The sequence below is a fragment of the Neomonachus schauinslandi genome, chromosome 2 (assembly GCF_002201575.2).
Source record: "Neomonachus schauinslandi chromosome 2, ASM220157v2, whole genome shotgun sequence".
In the NCBI taxonomy this organism is placed as follows: domain Eukaryota; kingdom Metazoa; phylum Chordata; class Mammalia; order Carnivora; family Phocidae; genus Neomonachus; species Neomonachus schauinslandi.
The window spans coordinates 173,030,156-173,053,996 of NC_058404.1; the positions used below are offsets into that span (position 1 = coordinate 173,030,156).

The following is a 23,841-nucleotide window of genomic DNA, read 5'->3' on the forward strand; positions in this document are numbered from 1 at the left end:
AGTTAGCCAACATATAGTACATCATTGGTTTTTGATGTAGTGTTCAAGCATTCATTAGTTGCAGTATAACGCCCAGTCTTCATCACAACACATGCCCTCCTTAATACCCGTCATCCTTGTGATGATATTTGACAGAGAGATTTAGCAAACTGTTTGGATACTCTGGGTGTATGGCCAGGGCTGTTCCCTGTTGAGCTTCCCTGTAGAGTGATTGGTGGGGAATAACTAGTTCACTGGGGACCCTTCAAACATCAGCAGGTCTTTTCTGTTGTGCCCGTTAGTTTCTCCAGGGAGAAATTCTCCCGTCCTTTGCCTGGGGTGTCAAAGCCTAACTTCCAGTGTTCTGGGAGCTGAGTGGATGGAGGTGTCTGGGATCATTCAGGAGACGACCTTTCCTAGCTTCCTGTTTTCCATCTCCTGCCTTCTCCCGGTCCTCACTGTGCATGGTTGTAGGCTCCTGAGTCTTTCTGGTTCAATGTTTCTGGAGAGTATTGGTGGTAGGCAGAATTCTAGAGATGTCCCCCCAAGATTCCCATCCCCTGGCTATCCCATCATACAGTAATCTATACACTGTTTGGCACCTAGTTTAGGCACTTCTGTGAGGGGAGTTTATAGATGGAATTAAGGATGCTTATCAGCTGACTTTAAGATAGGGAGATTATTCTGGATTTTCCAGGACCATCAACAGAAGAGGAATACACAAGACAAAGGCAGAAAAGGAGACACCAGAGATGTGGTAGAAGGGAAGTCAGAGAGATCTGAGGTGTGAAAAGTACTCACTGTTCCACTGCTAGGAAGAGAGAGAGAGCAATGTGAGGAAGAATGCAGGGAGCTTCTGAGTTAAGGGTGGTTTCCAGGTAACAGCCAGCAAGGAGACTGGGACCTTAGTCCTACAACCACAAGGAACTGAATTCTACCGATATCCTGAATGCACTGGATAGTGGATTTTCTCCAGAATTTTCTGATGAGTCTAGCCAGTCAAAACTTTGATTTCAGCCTCTGAATTCCAGTCAAGCCAACCTGGACTTGAAACCAACAGAACTGTGAGGTAATATACAGATGTTGTTTTGAATTGCTGAGTTTGTAGTAACGTGCTATAGCAGCCGTAGAAAATCAACACAGTGAAAAACTGGAGATCTTTGAGACCTATCAGGTGAAACAATAGTCTTAAAATGATATCAGAAGTGGTGCCTATTGTCAGAGCACCCAAGCATGTGGACTGGCTCTAACAATATGAAATCAAGATATGGCAAGGACAATGGTGAGATTCTGGCTGATGTATAAATACATAGCAGAGGAATGGGGAAAGAACTGAGGCCCATGGAAGGGAAATGAGAAGAGAAGACCCCAGTAATGTATCAGGACCCATTTCACTGGAACTGAGGTTAGGATGGGCTCCAGTCCTATAGGGTGAGACCATTGAGAAGAGTAGAAGTTCTTTTACTTGACCTGTAGGTCACATATATGTTCAGGGATTAATATTTTATGTCTGAGTCCTAGGTCTGATTGGTAGGAAAGAAATCTAAAGACTCAGCAATCATGCCTGGGTACAGGCCCTGGGTTTGGAAAGAGCATTAATTTTAAGGCCCAATGTATTATAAAAAGAGAGGTAGCTAGAAAAAAATCTAGCTGAGACAAAAGTGGGCAGGGGTGGTGGGGAAAGAGGCAATTACCATTTTGGATAAGAGGAAATAGGGAGGGAGAGGAGAGGAAGATTACTATTTGGTTAATGCCAATGACAGGAAAAGAAAGAGGAGAAGAATGGGTTTGGGGTGGGGAGATAAATGATTCTATTCAGCTTACATGAAATTTGCTTATATGTATTTGAGGTGTTGACAAAACATCAAAGACATCAGCGAGGACTAGAGCATGGACAAGTTGTCAGTGTTGGAGACACAATTTTGAGTGTTTTCCTTATATGATAAATTGTTTGCAATCAGATTGCCAAGGCTGAAGATAATGAAAGAATAAAAGCCAAATACGTAATGCATTTTACTATTTTTTAAGAAGCTTTTCCTCATTTCGATCAGAATGCTAATCATTAATTAGTAATGAGACATGACTGCCAAGTGATCAGAATGTTCTTGTTGGTTCATCAGTGTATTCTCTCTCTAATGATCAACAGAAACTATAGATGTTAATTTGGAAAGTAATGTTGGAAATATATAATAAGAGAAAACAGAATAAGATTGTTTTAAGGGTTGTTTTCACCAGATTATGGGAGCCTAGTGAATCACAGTTTCCTACTAAATGGAAAATCTTTAAAGTATTGACATGTGTTCTTTGTCAGCCAGATAAAGCAACTTTTCCCCCAAGTCATGTTTTTGGGAGAACTAACAATATCTCCCCTCAACTCTACTCTTTGTAGATTCCGGGAGTGTTGCTCCTTTTTGTTTGTAATGACTTTGCGACCTCATCTATCACTTCAACAGACTTTCATGGCACATTATAATTCATTTTATATCAATCATCTCTTTAGTTGACATATAGGGAAGTCCTTATTTTTATCAGAACTAATCACATTATATGGTGGGTAGAGCTGGGAAGTTTTCTTGTAGGTATCTCATTTCATTCCTATTAGGGAGCAGCATTCTCTTTGTCACCTTCATCACAGAAGGATGTTGATTTGGCCAAGAGAGGCTAGGTTATGCAGCATAACAGACAAACTTAAAAATCTCTCTGATTTGCAACAACAATGTCCATTATGGAAATGTCCATCATGACTCTGCTCCACATCACCTTCGTTCTGGGATCCAGGAAGATGGATCAGTTTCTATCTGGAACAGTGCCAATTGTTGTGGCAGGGTGAAAGAGTACATAGGGAAGCCCCTACTGGCTCCTGAAGTTTCCAGTGGAAAAGTCGTAGCTCAAATTGTCTCATCTAAGGTCTCTAAAGTGAGAATCCTCACAGAGAAGGGCAGCCAATATTGTTGAGTCAATCACAAATGTCCTTTTGAAATATTCTCACTCATTTATGTCTCTTGAATTAGTTTGTTATTGTCCAAGATCTTAGGGCTCAAATACTATGTTTTGATTACATTTTTTAGCCAATAGAAAGGTATATATATTGGTGCATTATAGTAGACCAGTGTGATGTTTTGCCTAGGGTTGAAATGATAGAGCTCTCTTCAGATTATATTTGGACAGTGAGGAAGGACCATAGTTGAGGCAAGAGAATGAATGTGAACTGCTTATGGATGGATGCTAATGAGAACTTCTTTTGATTCTCCTTCCTGATGGTCTTTGAAAATAATGCATTTACCAGATCATTTGGCACATACCAGTGCCAAAGGCCATATAGTCTGTTCTGTGGAAGACATCACATCTGGCACACCAGCTGCAATTAGGGTTACCACATAGTTAAGTTTATGGTAGTCTCTGGCTATCTGCTGTGATCTCCTGGGTTTATGCAGGGGCTACACTGTGCATCCTTTAAATTTTTGAGTGGTACTAATCTTTGATAATCCACCTGGTATTTGGTATTGCTTTTGATTTACTATCTTGGCTGATAAAAGGGGACTATTGCAAGGGTTTGGCCATTGCTATCATGGTGAATCTTACTGTGCTGATCGGGAATCTATGAGAAAGTTGTACAGCAACTACAATTATCCATCCTAGGTATGCACTCAGGGACTAGGGATTTGACAACAGTATGCATCCTTGGAATTATTGCACCTACTGTGATGTGGGCATGGGCTGAGACTCCATGTATAGTCTCCTTCATGTCTCCATTTTAACAGATGGGTCATGATGTAATTTTAGCTCCCTTGTTATAACCACTCAGGTCTTGTATCCAGCAGTCCTTGAAAGAACTGGCTATTTTCCTTTCCCTTGCTTGGTTCATCTTGTACATGGCTATATATTGTTTTGGGGAAAGATTTTGGGAATCCTAATCATATATACCTTCTGTGGTGTCACAGGGTCCTTTTTTAATGTTCCAAATTTCCCTTCAATGGATGGGCTCTGGACCTGCAAACTGGCTCCAGTCAGGAAGTGGAAGAGGGATCATGACTCTTCCATGGGGCAACTGATCATCAGCTTTTGACCACTTTCATTTATATAAGTCAAGCTGTCCTTGTTGACTGCTCAGCTTATCTTGCTTTTAGGAACTCAATGGTCCTAAATTGATTCAGTGAAGTGACTTGTTTTTTTCTCACTCCCTTGGGATCATGCAGCTTGTAGGTTCTCTGGTCTCACATAATAATGCACTCTTGTTTGTCCACTGCTCTGAGCTTACTAACCCCTTTTTCAATACTCTGTCAAGGCAATTCTGGCACCTTCATAATGTTTATTGTGGGTCATCAGCATGTCTGAAATGGTCGCAGAAGCATATGAGGACCATCTTCAAGTGTATGTATCCATCCCACAATTCATGTGCTAGAACAGTGGTTTTCAAACTTTAGTTTCCATCAGAATTCCCTGAAGGGCTTGTTAGAACACAAATGGCTGGACAGTACCCCAGAGTTTTATATGAATAAAAACATATGATAAACATGTTCAAATATATGCTTTTGCTTGTTTCTTTACAATAGCACTATGTAGATGCATAATACTTGCTTTGGGGTGAGTTATGATTCTTTCTGCTGTCCCAACAATTCCTCAGTTTTTATTCTCAGACAGGGTAGGTGAGTGACAGTGGAAAACACTCTCTGTTCAGTATGCCCAAGGTCAGCCCTGATTGACCTCTAATTGGCTTACAATTTAAGGAAGATGAAGTCCTCAGTAGCTATTCTAGAAATTCATATTTTATTTTATTTTATTTTATTTTATTTTTAAAGATTTTATTTATATATTTGAGAGAGAGAGAATGAGAGAGAGCACATGAAAGGGGTTAGGGTCAGAGGGAGAAGCAGACTCCCTGCTGAGCAGGGAGCCCGATGCGGGACTCGATCCAGGGACTCCAGGATCATGACCTGAGCTGAAGGCAGTCGCTTAACCGACTGAGCCACCCAGGCGCCCTGAAATTCATATTTTAAAAGTATAAACCAGAAAATACTACCTCCCAAATTAAAAGTTTGATATATATTGAATTTTAAATAGTGTTGCAGTCACTGAATGAATTCTAAGATAATAAAATGAGCCAGAATAGAATCTTTGAAGAATACTGACAGTAAGAAATTTGCTGTCCAATTATTATTCAAATTTGGTTCCTCACCCCAGCTTACCACTCCCTCCTCATAAGTTAGCTTGTCTAGGGAGAGGCTACCAAGATCAATTGCTGTGAATTTCGAATGTTCAGCAGGCTGTCAGATGCTGCTTAGATGTTTCCAAGGAAACAGCTTTGCTTATCAGCAGTTGTCTCCACAGAAGGACCAACTTTAAATACACTATTTCCTGAATATAGAAGCAATCAGCTAGGGTACTTGTTCCACCGAAAAGCCCACAAACCTTATTTAAACTATACTGTAGGCAAAAATAAAAGCATCTCATGGTCTTCTTAATTTGAAAAATAGGCCCAGTAAAATATACAAATTTAGCTTCTTGCATTTCCAATACATGTGAAGGACTGGTGCAAAAAACTCTTAAAATATTGAATAACTTAGTTCAGGCATAATTTTTAAATTTTAGCCATTTCTTCCACATCATAGCATTACTTTAAGCAAAGTTATTTTAGGAGTTTATCTTTGAAACATTATGACATAATATTTTAATCTGTAGAGCTAATCCCACATGTAAATTACTTGCAACTCTACATCATGCTTGGGAGAACAGGGTAAATTTGGACCATGATTCCTAGAATCTTGAACTTTAATCAAATTTGAGAACCTATGCTCCCATCCAGTGTTCAAAATTGTCCATATGGAAGTGTGTACTCCCGACAGTGTAGGGACATTCTCATCATGCTTCCTCAAGTCTGCAATGAGCTCACTTACCTGGCAGCAAATCTGGCCAACAATTGCCAGCAGCCTCTGGAGGGTTGCATGACTGATCTGGTTCTCTTTACATCTGTTGTGAGTATGTGTACAGATCTCTCTCCCAAAGAGCTGAGAATAAACTTGCAGTAAATGCACTTCAGCCTATTATTGATTGGTTAACCTTTAAAATAACCTTTTGTCTTAGAGCTTTGAAAATTTCCTTACCTTTTCTTTGTCAGAGAGTGCACTAATAAGCAGGGGAAAAGGGCAGAGAGGCAAAGAAAGAGTACCAGATTGGGAAAATGGTTTTACACTAATTGGACCTAATGTTAGTTTAATATCCTTAGTGTGTTTGAGTCAGATAAAAGAAAAATATGTGTATATTTATAATTTCCAGGCATTTACAGAATAGTTGGAATGTCAAACCTGTTAATATATGAAAAACAGAACAATAAATGAGAGTTTATAACCAAGAGCTACATTGCTTGATTCAGGGAAGGAAAGCTGTGAGTTTTATAGTTAGAGAAGGCTTCATAAGAAGAGAGAGATCCCAGTTTGGGCTTGAAAAAATCTAGGATATCTTCAGTATATATGTGTAATAATGGGAAGTATCAAAAATGCAAGACTTAGAAGACTGATCCTAATACCTCGGTATTTAAAAAGTAATTGATGTGTGTACATGTTGGTTCATGACATCTTTATTTATATCCACTTAAATGAGGTTTTAATAATTAAGTTATGATGTTATCATTCAATTGGAATATTAGGCAGTAGTTAAAAAAGATAACATAGACCCTTCTCTTTACGCATTGAGTGAGAATAGCAGGATATGGAAGAGCATGATACCTTTGCTAATGTCTCTATAATCTTTGAAACCTTTGCTCTGATAGGATGAATACCTTACCTTTATAGTAATAGAAACTACTACTCCCAGGGCTACACTATAACTACTGTTACGAAACTGCTGGGCTTCCCATATTATAAGCATCATATGTCAAATTTCACACGTACCATTTTTTTAAGTCTCACAAACTCTCTGAGACGAACATTATTTTCTAGATGAGTGACCCGAGAAGTTGAACAGCTTGCCTAAGGTCCCACAGTTATTTGCCTGCAGGGGTGGGACTCAAACTCAGGATTGCCTGGGTATAAATGAGATAAATCTATCTTATGCAAGAACAGTGTCGTATCTTTTCCAGAGAATTTTGGCTTTCATTGTCTCCTTTAATCATCACATCACTCCTGTAGGATAAACTAAGCAAATATTATTAATCTATTTATGGACAAATATTGTCTATATTTACATTGACATGTCTTTTCTTCTTTGGAAAGGGACATCAGATTTGCAGCATTCTGTGCTTTCCTTTTTGTTCACCCCTTAGTCTTCTCTGTGAAGATTTCTGAGTTTGGGAAAGAACCTGGCTGGGAGGACCCCACCACTTCTTCCTCTCCGATTAGCAGCTCAGATGTCTTTGGAAGGATGCATTCAACTCTGCTTTGTTGTTCTGGAAACTTTACAGGGGCAGACGCCTTTACAGAGAGCTGCCTAAGATGGGGTGGCCCACTGTGTCATTCTGAGGTACATCATCAGGATGCCATTGTTGCTTTATACTTAAGTCACATTCACAATAATTTATCATAAGTCAAAGTGTTATTTTAATTTACCATCTGCATTAGTTTTTCAAATCTAATTCCTCTGTTGGATCAGAATGGAGAAGAGTAAATAAGGGTGCATGGATTGGATCCTCTTTAATGCCAACGATCGTGAAGATTCAAACTGACCTTGGTAATTTGGCAGCAGGGCAAAAGCAGGGCCATGAAATAGAACTGTTGCAATCCTAACCTTGTTTTCAGGGGTTAAATCTATAATTAGATAAATACAGGCAGGTGAAACACCGTTTGTCAATAATTTATGTGAAAAAGCTTTAAAGGTTTAATTTATCACAAATTCAGTGACTGGAAACTAGTACACAAAATAGTAGTTGTACAGCAGATCTCTAGGACTTATTTATCTTGCATGACTGGGACACTATACACATTGAGCAGCAACTCCCCATTTCTCTCTCCTCTTGTCACTAGCAACTACCATGCTATTCTGTTTCTAGGAGTTTGACTATTTTAGATACCTTATATAAGTAAATCATGCAGTATTTTTCTCTCTGTGATTGGCTTATTTCACTCAGCATAATGTCCTCCAGGTTTATCTATGTGCTGGCCTATGACAGGTTTTCCTTCTTTTTTAAGGTTTAGTAGTATTCTGCTATATATATCTACCATTTTTCATTATCCATTCATTCACCAATGGATCTTTAGGCTGTAGTCATATCTTGACTATTGTGAGTAATGCTGAAATGAACATGAGAAAGCAGATATTTCTTTGAGACCTTGATTTCAATTGTTTGGCTGTCTACTCAGAAGTGGGATTGCTGGATCATATGGTAGGTATATTTTTAATTTTTTCGGAAACTCCATATTGTTTTTAATTATGGCTGCACCATTTTATATCCCTGCCAACGTTGTACAAGGGTTGCCATTTCTTTATATCCTTGCCAACACTTAACTTATTATTACTATTTTTTTCTGATAATAGCCATCCCAACAGGTATGAGGCAATATCTCACTGTGGTTATGATTTGCATTTCCCTGATGATTAGTCATGTTGAGCATCTTTTCATATACTTATTGGCCATTTTATGTCTTCTTTGCAGACATGTCTATTAAAGTCCTTCGCCCATTTTGTAATTGAGTTATTACTACTTTTTGCTATTAAGTTGTAGGAGTTCCTTAAATATTGAAAATATTGACTCTTTATCAAATATATGGTTTAAATTTTTTTTATTCTATAGATTGCTTTTTTACTCTTTTGATTATTTCCTTTGCTGTGCAAAAGTTTTTTTAGTTTTTGATAGTCCCACTTTTCTATGCTTGCTTTTTGTGCTTATGTTTTTGGTATCATATCCAAGAAATCACTGCCAAGACCAGCATCATGAAGATTTTCCCCTGTTTTCTTTCGGGAGTCTTGGGTCCATTTTTAGTTTAGTTTTGTGTATGGTGTTAGATAAGAGTGTAGTTTCGTTCTTTTTATATGTGGATATCTAGTTTTCCCAACATGAGTTGTTGAAAAGACTATCTTTTCCCTATTGTGTGTTCTTGGTACCCTTGTTGAAGATCAGCATACTGTATATGCTGTATATGTATGAATTGATTTCTGGACTCTCTATTCTGTTCCATTGGTCTATATTTCTGTTTTTTACACCAGATTTGTACTGTTTTAATTACTGTAGATTTGCAATATATTTTTGAAATCAGGAAGTGTGATGCCGCCATCTTTGCTCTTGTTGCTTAAGATTGCTTTGGCTATTTAGGGTCATTTCTGTCTCCATCTAAATTTTAGGATTGTTTTTTCTATTTCTGTGAAAAAATGCCATTGAGATTTTGATAGGGATTATATTGCTTTGGGTAGTATGGACTTTTTAACAATATTAAGTCTTCCAATTCACGAACAGGGATGTCTTTCCTTTTATTAAATTGTTTTCTTTAATTTCTTTCATCAATATTTTATCATTTTCAATGTGCAAGTCTTTCACATCTTTGGTTAAATTTATTCCCAATATTTTATTCTTTTGGGTGCTACTGTAAATGGTATTGTTTTCTTAATTTCCTTTTTTGGGTAGTTTGTTGTTAGTATACAGAAAAACAATGGATTTTTGGACATTGAGTTTGTATCCTGCAACTTTGCTGCCCATTGTGTCAGCACTCTGAGTGAGGGGACACAGCAGGCAGTCCCTCAGATGGTGCACTTAAGGCTGGGACTTTGGAAGTATCTTCACTCCTCTCTCTCCCTCCTGGGGGAGAAGCCTGAGCTTCAGTCCTTTCTCCCAGTTGATCAGAACCATGCCAGCTGCAGCATCCCTTTCAGGTCTGAGATGTGCTGGCTTGGGGAAGGGGCTAATGTGAGTAAAGTGAAATTGCCCTTCTTACCCATTTCAGTGTTGCTGTTCTTGGTTTTGGCCACTGAAACTTCACTAGATTCTGGGCTTCTCGTAAAGGTATTTGGGTCCATATGTCATTGTTAAGTTAGTGCTTCTGTCGGGGAAGGAGGTCTTGGATTTTCTATTCCACCACCTTGCCCACCTAAAAAGCTGACATTGCCTATATTTGAATCCACAGTCTGTCACTTAACTCACTCTGTGACTTGAATCAATTCACTCAATCTGTCTAAGCCTTGCATTTCTTATCTGTAAAATGCGGATAATAGTCACACCTACCAATAGGCTTTTGTGAGAATTTAACGAATTAATATCTGCTAAGCCATTAAGAAAGTGGTAGGCATGAGGTAAAATCTTGATAAATGTTAGCTATTATTATTATTAATCTTATTATTAATAATTTGATATTCTGGGATGATGACATCTCCGAATGTAATTACCCACTTATATATTGACTCATATTAATGTCTCTAACTTTGAGATTACTACTTTTGCCCTCCAGGTTCGCTTACTTAATGTTGCCTCCAGGATTAACGTGACCTCCAAGCTTAACACAGTGGAAACTATACTAAGGACTGTACCCTGAAACTTGTTCCTCTTTCAGTGTTGCCTCTATCCATGAATGGCATAATTATCCTTCTAGTTGTACAAGCTAGAAACATTGGTGTCACCCTTAATATCCTTCCTTATGAATCCATATCCTGCCATATGAATCCTTCATCAAGTCCTATTACTTTTACTTTCCAAAACATGTTCGTATTTTTCTATTTTCTAAATTGCAACATCACTAACTTTAGTATAAGGCACCATCACACCTTGCTTGAACTATTGCACTAATTTCCTAAAAGCTCCCTCTGCATCTACTGTTTCCACTTAGCCCATCCATTCTGTGAACAGAAGTCAGAGTGATAAAAAAGCGTATCTAATCATGTCACTTGCCTATTTAAAACCTTTTGGGGGCTACCTATTATTTTTACAATAAGACTTAAACCATTAATAAGATTCCAAAATTCTCAGTATAATCTGGCTCCTGCTATGTCTCTAGGTTCAATTTGTGTTGCTCTATATCTTACACCCTGGATTACAGCCATACTGGTCCTCTTTCATTTCCTCCAATACAACATGAACATTTTTGCTTCAAGATCTCTGCCCAGTGCACATGCTGTTCCCTTCACCTGGAATCTTTTCCCTCTTTCCCCCAGGAATACCCATAAATCTTTCAGGTCTCAGCTTAAGTATGACTTCTGCAGGGAAGTTTCCTGCAGAACCATATTCATATTCTCAGCATAGTTTATATTTACTTCTAAAATCAACTATTGTAGTTCTAGTAAAACAATTAGTTATGCACTCATTGTTTTAATTTTATTGGTATGAATCCTTTTCCAAAAGGAAGGTAAGTTCTAGGAAGGAGGGGTTATGTTTATCTTATTAATACTATGTCTTCAGCATCTATGTAATGTTGAGGAAAAGAGATTATGCCTAAGAAACATTTGCTGAATGAATATATGAATATATCAGAGCTGAGTTTTGAAGAACATGTATGAGTTAGCTATACAACTGGGGATGGAGAGGGTAGCAGGGAACACTGGAGGGAAGGGGGCACCAGAAGGAGGGATGCAAGAGGTAAGAAGATGTGAGAGGCAAGAGATGAGCTGGACATTCAGGCAGAAGCAATGAAAAGCATTGCATACTATTCTATGACCTATAGATTTTTACCCTGAATACAGTTGTAAATTATGAAGGGAATTTAAATAGCTAAGTGCCTGGATCAGATTTGGACTTTGGCATAAAATCCTCAGCAGAAGTATAGAAATGGACTAGAGAGAAGAAATTTTTGGAAAAGGAAGACCAGTTAGGAATCTGTTAGGCTAATTGGGTTGAGAAATGATGGTATCCTGAACTAAGGCAGCTGTATAGAGGGGAGGGAGCAATTCTGAAACTGTTAGAGGGGTATCATTGAGAGGATTTCACCACCAATTGTGTTTGGAGAGTGGAAGGGGGTGCTATGAATTAGTTTTGGTTTATATTTTGGACAATTGAATGAATAGTGTTGGAATTTATAAAGATGGAAGATAAGGTATGAAAGACAAATTTAGTAGTGGTGGTAAAATAGTGATTTGCTCTTGCTGTGTTTGAGGCATTTAAAAATATCAGTGGAGCTGCCTAGTGGTGTGTAAAGGAGGCAGCTGATGTCATAGGAGAAGATATGCTTATGCAGGGAACACTGTAGAACTTCAAGAAGCCTTTGAGCCCTCACCAAGTACTCTTAGTCCTAGACTATGCACACACATATAGACACAACATTTTGGATATAATTTTTTCTGGGGGGGAGGTTTCACAGACATCCTGAAGGGCATTTTCCTTTTTTCTTTTTGGATTAAAAATAAGAAAACAGAAGAGAGAAACCCAGGTACGTATAAAGGAGTGAGCAAGCAAGGTAAGTCCAAGAAAGATAACACAATGGATTGACCGGAGACATAGGTGAGGATAGATAAAGAATAGTGTCAGAGAAAACATGAGAGAGGGAATTTTTCAAAGAAATGAGCAATCAGGAGTGTTCAGATATTGTAGAAATGTATAGTGATAAGGACTGAAAGTAATGGTTTCAGTGATGTTGTAAGGATGGAAGCCCAATTGCTTCCAAAGTTAGTGGAAAATAAAGTAAAACCACCTGTACAATATTCTTTTCTAGAAACTCGATATTATGGAAGAAGAGAGGTAAGGCAATAGCCGAGAGAGCATAGGTTTGAGGCAAGGATTTTTTTGGGTTATTTTTTAATTTTCATTTTGTAATGGTTGCATCATAAATATGTTTTTTTTAAAGATTTATTTATTTATGTATTTATTTATTTGACAGAGAGGGAGACAGAGAGAGAGAGAACACAAGCAGGGGGAGTGGAAGAGGGAGAAGCAGGCTTCCTGCGGAGCAGGGAGCCAGATGCGCAGCTTGATCCCAGGATCAAGGACCTGAGCCGAAGGCAGTTGCTTAACCGACTGAGCCACCCAGGCACCCCCATAAATATGTTTCTATGTTGAGGGTAAAGAGGCATTAAAAATTTATTTGAAGAGTATTTGGTAATTTTTTTTTTCCTAATTCAGAAGAAAAGAAATAAAAGGTTTCTGAAAGTGGAGTTCAAGCATTGCCTTACAGTTTGTGAGAGTCAGCAACTTAGTGCTAGAAGAGGGCCAGTGGGATCCAGCAAAGGCGGAAGGCACATTGTTGTAGGGAGTGCATAAGCAAAGGCTGGAGACAGTTTGTCAGGGATAATATAGAGGGATTTCCCAATTATATGGAAAATTGAACTACATGAACACCAACGTCCCTTCCACCTCTAGGATGCTATAGTTCTTCTTCTTTTTTTTTTTTTTCCAGGAATTCCTAGGGAGAATCAGAAAACCTTTTATCCTACTTGTTTGAGAAAATTGGTGCCCTAAATTCAGAAAAGCAAGTTACACTGCAAGCAGTATTTGCATCGTTTTGGGTTGGTATGCCATGGGCACTCTCTGTCAGAGCTAGTTACAAAAAACATGGGATAGCTTAGGTTTAATCAAAGGCGATATGTCAGAGCTTCTGCCTAGGGAGTTTGCTAATGATGATGTGTTATTTTTTTTCTCTTTGAAGCCATCTGACAAATTTTGGGATCATAGGGTGATATTTGCTACTTTTACCTTAATTTTTTAAGATAAATGATTCTTTTTACATTTGCCCTTCTCATGTATAAAATATGAACATGTTCATATGAATGGCAGCAAGACTTAGAATGATTCTCTACATGCAAAGATTTAATATATGTTCACAGCAACAATTTTGAGGAATATGCTAGAGAAGTTCAAGAATATAATTTTATCATGAACAATTTTCGAATGTGAGATTGTTAATGTGACGCTATGTATAAGCATTGTTACAGCACTGTTTCTTTTAAAATAAAGTACCCCAAATACCCCCCACTGAACACATTTTAATGAATTTGATGAAGTAGAATTAGTAAATATTCCAAAATTGGAGTTTAATAATTGAGTAATCCTAAATAGCAGACTTCATTACATCAAATAAGAAAGAATGTATTATTGTCCCACTTTTATTTTATATATTTGTGTGTCTGGGTTTATGGGTCTTGGGAAACAGTTCTTAATGCCTCACCGTATAAAAAGAAGGGGAGCCACAGAAAGAGGTCCTCTTAGTCTCCATTTTGGAATGGAGCCAGCTTTCCTTGTCTTACTGAAGTTGAGCTCGAAAATAATGACAAGTATCAAATCTCCCCAGCCCAAGTATCCCAAGTGGTGTAACCAAGTCTAGACTTCATAAGAATAGTAAACAGATTAGTTAATAAAAACTAAGAACACTTAATAGTGCAATTCTTTTCATGTAACCACTGTAATAAATTTTAAAAAAGATTTATTTGAGAGAGAGACCGAGAGAGAGAGTGGGGGGGGAGGGTCAGAGGGAGGGAGGGAGAGAGAGTCCTAAGCAGACTCCACGCAGGACTTGATCCCACAACACCGAGATCGTGATGAGCTGAAACCAAGAGTCCCTACTGAGTGCCTTTGATAACAACTACCATTCTCTGCCTGCTAACTAGATGAGGCCCATAATTGGGAGTAATTAGATTAGTATCGAGGGTCCTTGCCTTTCAATAATTTGATTCTGTATCTCCCTCCTGTCTTAAAGTTATTCATTCATTTATTTATTGAAACAAGTATTTATTGGACACTCTTATGGATTGAATTGCATCCCCCCCAGATTCCTATGTTGAAGTACTAAGCCCCAGGATGTCTGAATGTGGGGAGTAACTAAAGTTCAATGAGGTCATTGGTGTAAGCCCTAATCCAACCTGAATATTGTCCTTATAAAAAGAGATTAGGGTTCAGACAGACTCTGAGAAAAGGCACTTGTGAAGATGAAAGGAGATGACAGCCAAGGAAAGAGACGTCTGAATGGAACCAAGCCTGCTGTTATCAAGATCATGGCCTTCTAGCTTCCAGATCTGTGAAGAAATAGATTTGTTTTTTAAGCTGTTTAGTCTATGATATACTGTGCTCTGGTAGCCCTAGCAAACTAGTAAAGTGCTTCTCAGACTTTTGTATGCACAAGGATAACCTGAATGCTTGTTAAAATAGAGATTCCTGAGCCCCACAGAGTTTCTGATTTAGGTTTGAAGCGGGGCACAAGAATTTACGTTTCTAACCATCTTCCAGGTGTTGTGATGATGCTCCATACTTGGGGAGTTGGGCCATACTTTGGGGAGTAGCACTGCCATAGTAAATATGAATGCCTTTTAGAAGGGTAATAAATAATCTTCATCACTGATTTAGTCACTTTGTTAAATTATCAGGAATTTTGTAATCTTATTGTTACAAACATCTATCCTTGAAATTGAGCACGGAGGGAGTGTTTATGTCACAGAGATTGGCAAATGCTGCAAAAGAAGGCTTTAATCACTGGAGAGCCAGTGAATGAGTTTATTAGATTGCTTTTCACAAGTTATGGAAGTAGAGAAAAACCAAGGGCATGGGCCTGTAAGGAATCCCCTAAGCTGAGAGAGACACAGAGAATGAAGGCACAAAATGCTAAATACTTAAAGGAATGACTTCAAGGAACTTAAGGTCAGTGATTTTATTATTGGATTAATAATTCTAACAGATTACTTTCAACCAGGCAGTTTGAAAAAAAGAAAATAATTTGAACTTTAGTCACTGGCCTGGTGCTCACTGGCTGTTTGGGTATATAATTTAAACTTTAGAGCCGACATCTTTTTTATATAAGATATGGTGGACAGAATAATTCGAGCTGCCTCTTCTGTTTTTTAGATTTCTGAGTGCAGTAGCCTAATGAAGTGCCCAATTCCCACTCACTCGACATTGAATTTTTCTTCTTTTCTTTTCTTTTTTTTTTAGGTTCAAAATTTCTGGAGCTCATGATTGTGTAAGTACCTGGGCTGATGGGCCTGTCCTAATTACCTTTCAAGGTGGTTGAGAAGATTAAATGAGATCATGTATTAACAGAGCTTTAAAATTCTACTGAGTTATACAAACCAAGGTCAAGTTAATACGAGTTTGGAATTTGGGGGTTTTTGGAGTTTGGGTAGGAAAAATTTAAGGCCAGTGATTCATAGAGTACTATATTGGTTAATGTGACTGTTCTTGACATGTCTTCCTGTGCCTGCAGGAAACGGAGAAATGAACTTTCACAATTCAGTTCAGTAGAATTCCAGAGAGATTTTTCCTCACAGACAGAAAATATGCTCATGTTTATATTTACATTACTTTATGTTACACTAATTTATTCATTATCTACAGGAATTTCTTCACTATTCATTCTTCTGACAAATATTTATTGAGCTTCTGTTATGTGCCAGCCTTGGGTTATATACTAGGGATGAACATAAGGTAGACATGTTTCTTATACACAGGGTGTTTACAAGTCTAGAGGATGTGGAGACTAAGTGACGTCTGAAAAAAAATATGATATTTTATTGGAAAAAAACACTTGTATTGCCCATTAGGATTTGCTATACTCTTTCCCCAACCTCCCAAAATACAGTACAGTTTCTAAAAGAAGAGGCAGTTATTTGGAGATGCTGAGATGATCGGTATTTGGGTGTGTGTATGATACAGAATAATTACGTATGTTAGACTAATCGTAGTAATTGTGGAGACACTACACTTAATCTTGTTTTAGTGCAAACTGGAAAGTATCTCTTTATTCAGAAACTTAACTAACTATGCCTGCCTCTTTACAGTCTAAAGCCATAACAATTACCTGGAAAATAAAGACCCCAGAACAGTCCAGCCAAAACAATCTGAACACTTGCGTAATTTCGCTTTGAAAAAAAATGTTTTTAACAGTGAGTGGCTTATTTATTTGTAAGATTCTGAGAACTAAACATTTACATGGCACAGAAAAGAATTTAACATACAATTGAAATACTGTAAATCAACAAACACAAAACTGGAACCCAAGACTGTATCAATCATGTTTTTATTCTCTGTATCCTATAAGACTTTGATAGTTTGGGGGCCTCACTGACCAGGAAAAGAATGTCCCTCCCAGGTCTGGCTAATTCCTAGAGGTAGTTAATGACTTGTCTATGAGCATGCCCAGAACATGCAAACCAACCAATCCGGAGCCCATACTCTGAACCAGCTCCTCTGCCTTCTACACTTCAGGAGGCAATATCCCTGTGCTCTAATCATCCCAGGGCCCAGTACCAGAGCATTAGGGACAACCTCTAGAGCCCGGAGCCCATAGAAATTATTCAAACTATGCAATCCTAAACTATTTACCCTGCCTTACCCACTCCTTCCCACAAAACCACAGTAAAGGCTTTTGCCCATGATTTCACCTCACTCCTTCCACCTTCTGACTGACCCTCATGTTTCCCCATGGGACCCTGCATGGTGTGGTGTGTTCCATTCTGTTGAGAATTGTGAAAAACACTTTTCAATGACTGTTGTCTCCTGATTTGTTGGTCTCATCACACCTGGATAAAAACAAAATCCTGGGTACATTTTAAAATAAAGTCACAAGAGCTTGGAGTGTTTTCAGGAAGAAATCAGAAGTTAGGGTGAGTTAGAAAAACCTTCAGTTAGGTGGAGGAAATAATTGAATATGGAGTGATCAATCTAACTGGAACTGTCTGATAGAATAGAGGTGACAGAGAGGAAAGCTACATGTAGATGATAAATAATCATCAAATGGAAAAGCAGGTCTATTCAGGCATCCATCTATGGCCCATATCTGATGGCTGCAAAATTTTCAACTTGCCTATTGCTCAGTTCAATCCCAAGAAAAGGACATTTTCTGATCAGCCCTTCTTAATCCTAAGTGAATTAACTGATAATACAGATCTATCTAAAAAATATTTGATAATAGATGGCCATTATGTACAATGTACAACTGCTTTTGGGGGTTCAGCTAAGAGGACAGTAACCTGGTCCCCCTGTACTCCCACGTGCACCTGCCGTATGATGTGCCCAGTAGTTTCTGTACCAAGTTTTTAAGTTTAATTCCAATATAGTTAACATACAGTGTTATATTAGTTTTAAAGTACCATATAATGATTCAACAATTCTATACATTACCCAGTGCTCATCATGATAAGTATACTCTTTAATCCCCATCACCTATTTCACTCATCCCCCCACCCACCTCCCCTCTGGTAACTCTCGGTTTGTTCTCTATAGTTAAGAGTTGGTTTCTTGGTTTGTCTTTCTCTTTTTTTCCCCTTTGCTTGTTTGTTTCATTTCTTAAATTCCACATGAGTGAACTCAGATGGCATTTGTCTCTCTCTGACTGACTTATTTTGCTTAGCATTATACTCTCTTAGCTCCTACCACGTTGCTGCAAATGGCAAGATTTTGCTCTTTTTTATGGCTGCATAACATTCCATTATATATATATAAAATATATATAAAAATATTTTATATATATAAAATATATATAAAAATATTTTATATATATAAAATATATATAAAAATATTATATATATATATATATATATATTCACCCCCCACATCTTCTTTATCCATTCATCAATCAGTGAACACTTGGGCTGCTTCCATAGTTTGGCTATTGTAAATGATGTTGCAATAAACATAGGGGTGCCTGTATCCCTTGAATTAGTGTTTTTGTATTTTGGAGATAAATACCCAGTAGTGCCATTATTGGATCTCAGGGTAGTTCTATTTTTAACTTTTTGGGGAACCTCCAGACTGTTTTCCACAGTGGCTGCACCAACTTCCACTTCTACCAACAGTGTAGGAGGGTTCCTTTTTCTCCACATCCTCGCCAACACTTGTTTCTTGTGTTTTTGATTTTAGCCATTCTGACAACTGTGAGGTGATATCTCATTGTAGTTTTGATTGACATTTCCCTGATCATCAGTGATGTTGAACGTCTTTTCATGTGTCTGCTAATGATGTGCCCAGTATTGTTTCATAGTGTCACAGTTTTTTTTTTTTTTTAAGATTTTATTTATTTATTTGACAGAGAGAGACACAGCGAGAGAGGGAACACAAGCAGGGGGAGTGGGAGAGGGAGAAGCAGGCTTCCCGCGGAGCAGGCAGCCCGATGCGGGGCTCGATCCCAGGACCCTGGGATCATGACCTGAGCCGAAGGCAGACGCTTAACGACTGAGCCACCCAGGCGCCCCATATAGTGTCACAGTTTTAACAGTTTTATACTTAAAACTGTGCTATGAAGTAGATAAAATAATTACCCCTTCTCCCACAAATGAGGAAACTGAGGTATAGAGAGATTAAATATACACAAGTGTAGGTACATTGCAGAAACTTGTCATAAACTCAAGCATTCTGATTCCATTTTCCCTTAGTCCCTAGACTCTATTGCCTCCACCTTCCTTCTGCCTAGCTGACACTCAAATTTCAAATGCCAGTGTGTCTTGTGAGAAGTTCTCTTTGCTTCCCCTTTTGTGTTTTGTAGGATGAGGCATTCTTCCGGTACAGTCTGCCGCTGTTGAACATGGTTTAAACAGGTTGCAGTGTGTCTTGTGCAACACGCATTCTTGAGGGAGGCCACCCAGGCTTATGCAAGGATTTTCCATATTTCTACTCTGCCATCCTTCGATGTAGGATTTTGTCCTCAGGCTTGTTGCCTCCAGTCACATGGTGGCTGCTGCACTTTCTGGTATCTTCTTTTCTTGAGAAGGAGAGAGGGATGGACAAAGGGGCAAGGAGCTAAGTTGTGTTTTTAGGGATATTTTGACTCCTTATTCTGGAATAAGATAACGTCTTCATGGATTTCTGGCTTTATCTTGTTGGCAAAACTATATTGCATGCAGGGGAGTCCAGGAAATTGAACATTTTTAGTTGATCACATTACTATTACAATTGAAATCAAGAGTCTCTTTCTTATTAAAAAAGAAAAGAGGTTTTGAAAATAGGTAGGTCTACTCCTGGAGTTCAACCCAGTGTATTCTAATTATTTATGCAAGTTCGTCTCTCCTGGTAAGTTGGGTCTTTTCCTATCTATTCTTCCTTCCTCTTGATTCTCTGTGACCAGAAGTCCACCTAGCATATTGTAGAAACATAAAAGTTTATTGAATGAACCACAGTGATTCTTGACTTTGGCTTTAAGACCATAGGCATTTGTTGTTACTGCTTTTATCTCAAGCTGGGTTGTGAAATTCTCAACTCAAATTTACCTGTGGATCACTTCATACAATACTTGATGTCCTTTTAGAGACTGAAAAAATATATAGTGCCTCAAAAAATTAGATGATCACTGAATTAGGAACTTCTAGAAGCACAATTTTCCAAAATGAATACATCCTGCATTGTTTTTTTAGACAGGGCCACGAAGAAAACAAATGGCACATAAGCTGAAACCACAGGGGATCACAGAAAGAGGTATAGTGGATCATTCAGCTGCTGCTTCAGTTGACGTTTTGGTGATCCATGAGATAGAATATGGCTGTGAGGGTAAAGGGTGGGAATGATCTGTGCTTCCTTGGGAATTTATGTTTGTGTAGACTTCACCTAAAAGAAAGAAAAATTAGATCCTTTATTATTCCTAATCTGTTAGGGGAAATTTTGTTTTCTTCTTTTGATGTTTTCTAAAAGATGAATCACCTAAAAAGGAAAATTTTAACTATTGAAAAATGTTGGTAAAATATTGGCAGAAGTCTGGCTTTTAGCTAAATACTTCTGGAGTGCTGAAATGAAAAAGTGCGATCCAAGCCTAAGTAGTGGTATTTCTAAGTGGACTTGACATCCCTTGAAAAGAAAACGGAGCTGGGTCAAAGTGACCTCAAATTTGGAAGGCAATTCCATGTGTTTGAAAGCGTCCCTGACCACTATGATCTTCTTCTGCGGGAAGAAATTCTTTGTCTTTACACACTTATATGTGTAATAAAAACTGGTTCCCATACTACTTTTATATAGTTTCATTTGCATTGAAATACCTCCATGATTGTCTCATGAATTTTATAAGTGCTCGTAGATATGATATAAGATCTCTTACATATGATGATGTTAAAAATTTATCAGAAATCTCAATCATATTTTGATAATTTACAAAAACCCTGTTAATAAAGTGCTTTTTTGTGATTAATCTGATCCCTCTCCTCGTTGGAGTATAAAGACCCAATAAACATTTTCCCTTAATAAGCACTGAAGACAGGTTGAGTACTGAAGTATGGAACACAGGCTGAGTACTGAAGTACTGAAGACAGGTTGAGTACTGAAGTACGGAACACAGGTTGAGTACTGAAGTACTGAAGTACGGAAGACAGGTTAAGTACTGAAGTACGGAAGACAGGTTGTTATGATGTTATTTAGGCATTGCAGCTTCAGTTCCCTTTTGTGGGTAGTATTCACATACATTTGGGGATGTGTTGATATTCTCTGACACTTCAGATATACCTTCCACTGCTTTCCACTCTGCCCTGTATCCTGGAAGACTGACTGACTTCTCGACTGCATCAACCATGCTCTCCTTGGGAAGGGTGGGGGTGGCACCTGGAGAAGAGAAAGAGAGGTTGGGGAGTTTGTTTCTCTGGTTCCTTCTCTGCCTGACCATGGTATGGCAGTTGCTTTGTTTCTCTCTCCTACACCCACAGCTTTTGCCATGTTCTGATAACCACTTCTTCCCCACTCTTCCCTTTGCCCTTCAGGCCTTAGAGGAGGGCATGCAACAAGCAGTTTCTAGCTTTGGGGAGTGTCACTGCCCTTTATCATTTTCCTGTAGCACTGCCCATAGCGTTGTGAGCAGCTGGGCCATTTGAACTATGCCATTGGATTCCTGCTACGACCCCAACTGATAAAAGGGCATCCTATTTTATTAGTCTTGTACTTCCATGAAGTGTCTTCAGTTTCATTCTTCAAAAGAAGTGGTGAATAAATATTTTGGAGCTTACTTGTATTCTATATCCCCACAAAAAGGAAGAATGGAAAAAATATCAATGCATGAACATTTTCTTGCATCTTGCCTTTGCTCTGGGATCAGCCTGCCTTCCAGCCGTCTGTGGGTTTCCTCTTCTTCCTTCTGTGGAGAAGCTCCCTGCAACAGGACTTCTATGCCTTATTGATGCCTGAGACTGGGTAAGGATAAATTTAGGGAGGCATAGTTTGGGGTCTTATATCCAAATTGCCTTTTATGGTCCAGCTTTACCAGTAATCATGTTGATATTTTGATCTCGATGTTTCCTGTGTATAGTTATCAGTTTGCACAGAATCTAGAGGGAAGGAAAAGGTAATTGATTTGACTCATTTTAAACCCCAATAATAATCAAATTTTATATGGGGAAGTAAATAAGGAGACATGGGTGGTTTATTTCTTGCCACAAAACCTTAATGACTTCTACAAATCTATTTTGTTGGCAATTAAATGACTGTACTTATCCATGAAATCTATGATCACAATCCAAATTCACCACTTAAGGCATGATCATTTTACTTTCAAGCTTTTAATGCTGTGGTTATTAAAAACAGCGTCAAGATAAAAGAGAGGGCTTTAAGGAAAACTAATATTCTAGAAAGTTATTTAGTGGTTTTATTCCACCAGGAAGTTGGTTTTGACTAATTAAGCAAGCTAATTTGTCTTTGGGCTTGGGTTTGCTTGACCGTTAACATGAAGTTTAAATTCATGGAAGACATTTTGTTCAAATAAAATCTAATATGAAACATAAGTATGGAAAAGAAATTCAACCAGGATCCTGTTAGTATAAATGTATCATATATATTGAACTTCTGGACATTTATTTATATAATTAGAGAATAAACATTTTAAACCTTTGTTAGGAATGACAACTATATTCATTAGCCTCCAATTTATTTGAGTATTTTCATTTGGGTTGAGCAATAATCTAGAAACTTCTGATTTCTTTCTTTTTTTTAAAAAGATTTATTTATTTGAGAGAGAGAGAGCGAGCAGGGGGAGGAGCAGAGGCAGAGGGAGAAGCAGGCTCCCTGCTGAGCGTGGGGAGACCAACACAGAGCTTGGTTCCAGGACCCTGAGATCATGAACCCAGCCAAAGGCAAACATTTAACTGACTGAGCCACTCAGGTGCCCTGAGAAGCTTCTGATTTCTTATAGATAAACAGTTAAATGGAAGAAGTTAAAAATATTTTCCTTATCATTTGTGCTTTATAAACCTTTCCTTGAGAAATCCTTAAGTCTAATGTCCTATAGGTCATAAAGTTATTCTCCTTTGCTTTCTTCTAAAAGTTCTAAAGTTTTGGCTTTTTAATGTTTGCCTTTAATTCTCTTTAATTTTGTTGATCTTTGGAATCTAATTTTATTTTACTATAGAAACCATTTTTCTAGCATTATTTTTGAGTACTCTTCTTTTCCATTGCCTGCAATCCACCACCTTTATCACCCATGCATATAGCCCTATGTTTTTCCAAGCTCTCCTGTTCCATCAGTCTCTTCATCTTTTCCTAAGCAAGTACCACTTTGTTTAATTGCTATAGTTTTGTCATTTGTCTTGTCTGCTAGGGCAGTGATTGTCAAATTTGGGGGGGACATATTAAAATCACCTGGGAATCTTGGTAAAAATACTGAGGCATGGGTCTTACTGCAACACACCTAGGCCTCAGTGTTCTTTATTATCAAATACACAGCAATGTTCAAGAACAAGTGTCCACTCACTGACAACACACACATACATTTTTTCTTCTTTAGGAATGATTTGATTGTTCTTGCCCTTCGCATTTTCATTTAATTTTAAAAATCTGTTTGCCAGTTTTATATGATTTGGGTTGGGATTTAGATGAGGACAACATTAAAGCTGAAGATCATTTTTGTGTGGTTGTTTTTGTCGCTGTTGTATAAAGATATTATTTATTTATTTGAAAGAGAGATCGAGCAAGAGAGTGAGAACACACTTGTGGGGTAGAAGGGCAGGGGAGAAGGAGAGAAGCAGACTCCTGGCTGAGCAGGGAGCCTGATGCTGGGCTCAATCCTAGGACCTTGAGATCATGACCTGAGCTGAAGGCAGACGCTTAACTGACTTAGCCACATAGGTGCCCCCGAA

At 38.2% G+C, this 23,841-nt stretch overlaps 1 long non-coding RNA gene across 1 annotated transcript in view; it reads left to right on the forward strand.

Moving 5' to 3' along the window:
• Window positions 1-21,831, forward strand: part of LOC110590845 — a 194,990-nt gene extending 173,159 nt beyond the window's left edge. The window contains exons 2-3 of the long non-coding RNA XR_002480978.1: window positions 15,740-15,767; window positions 21,810-21,831. This is a non-coding gene — a long non-coding RNA (uncharacterized LOC110590845). The remainder of the gene's footprint in view (window positions 1-15,739; window positions 15,768-21,809) is intronic.
• Window positions 21,832-23,841: the final 2,010 nt, after the last annotated feature.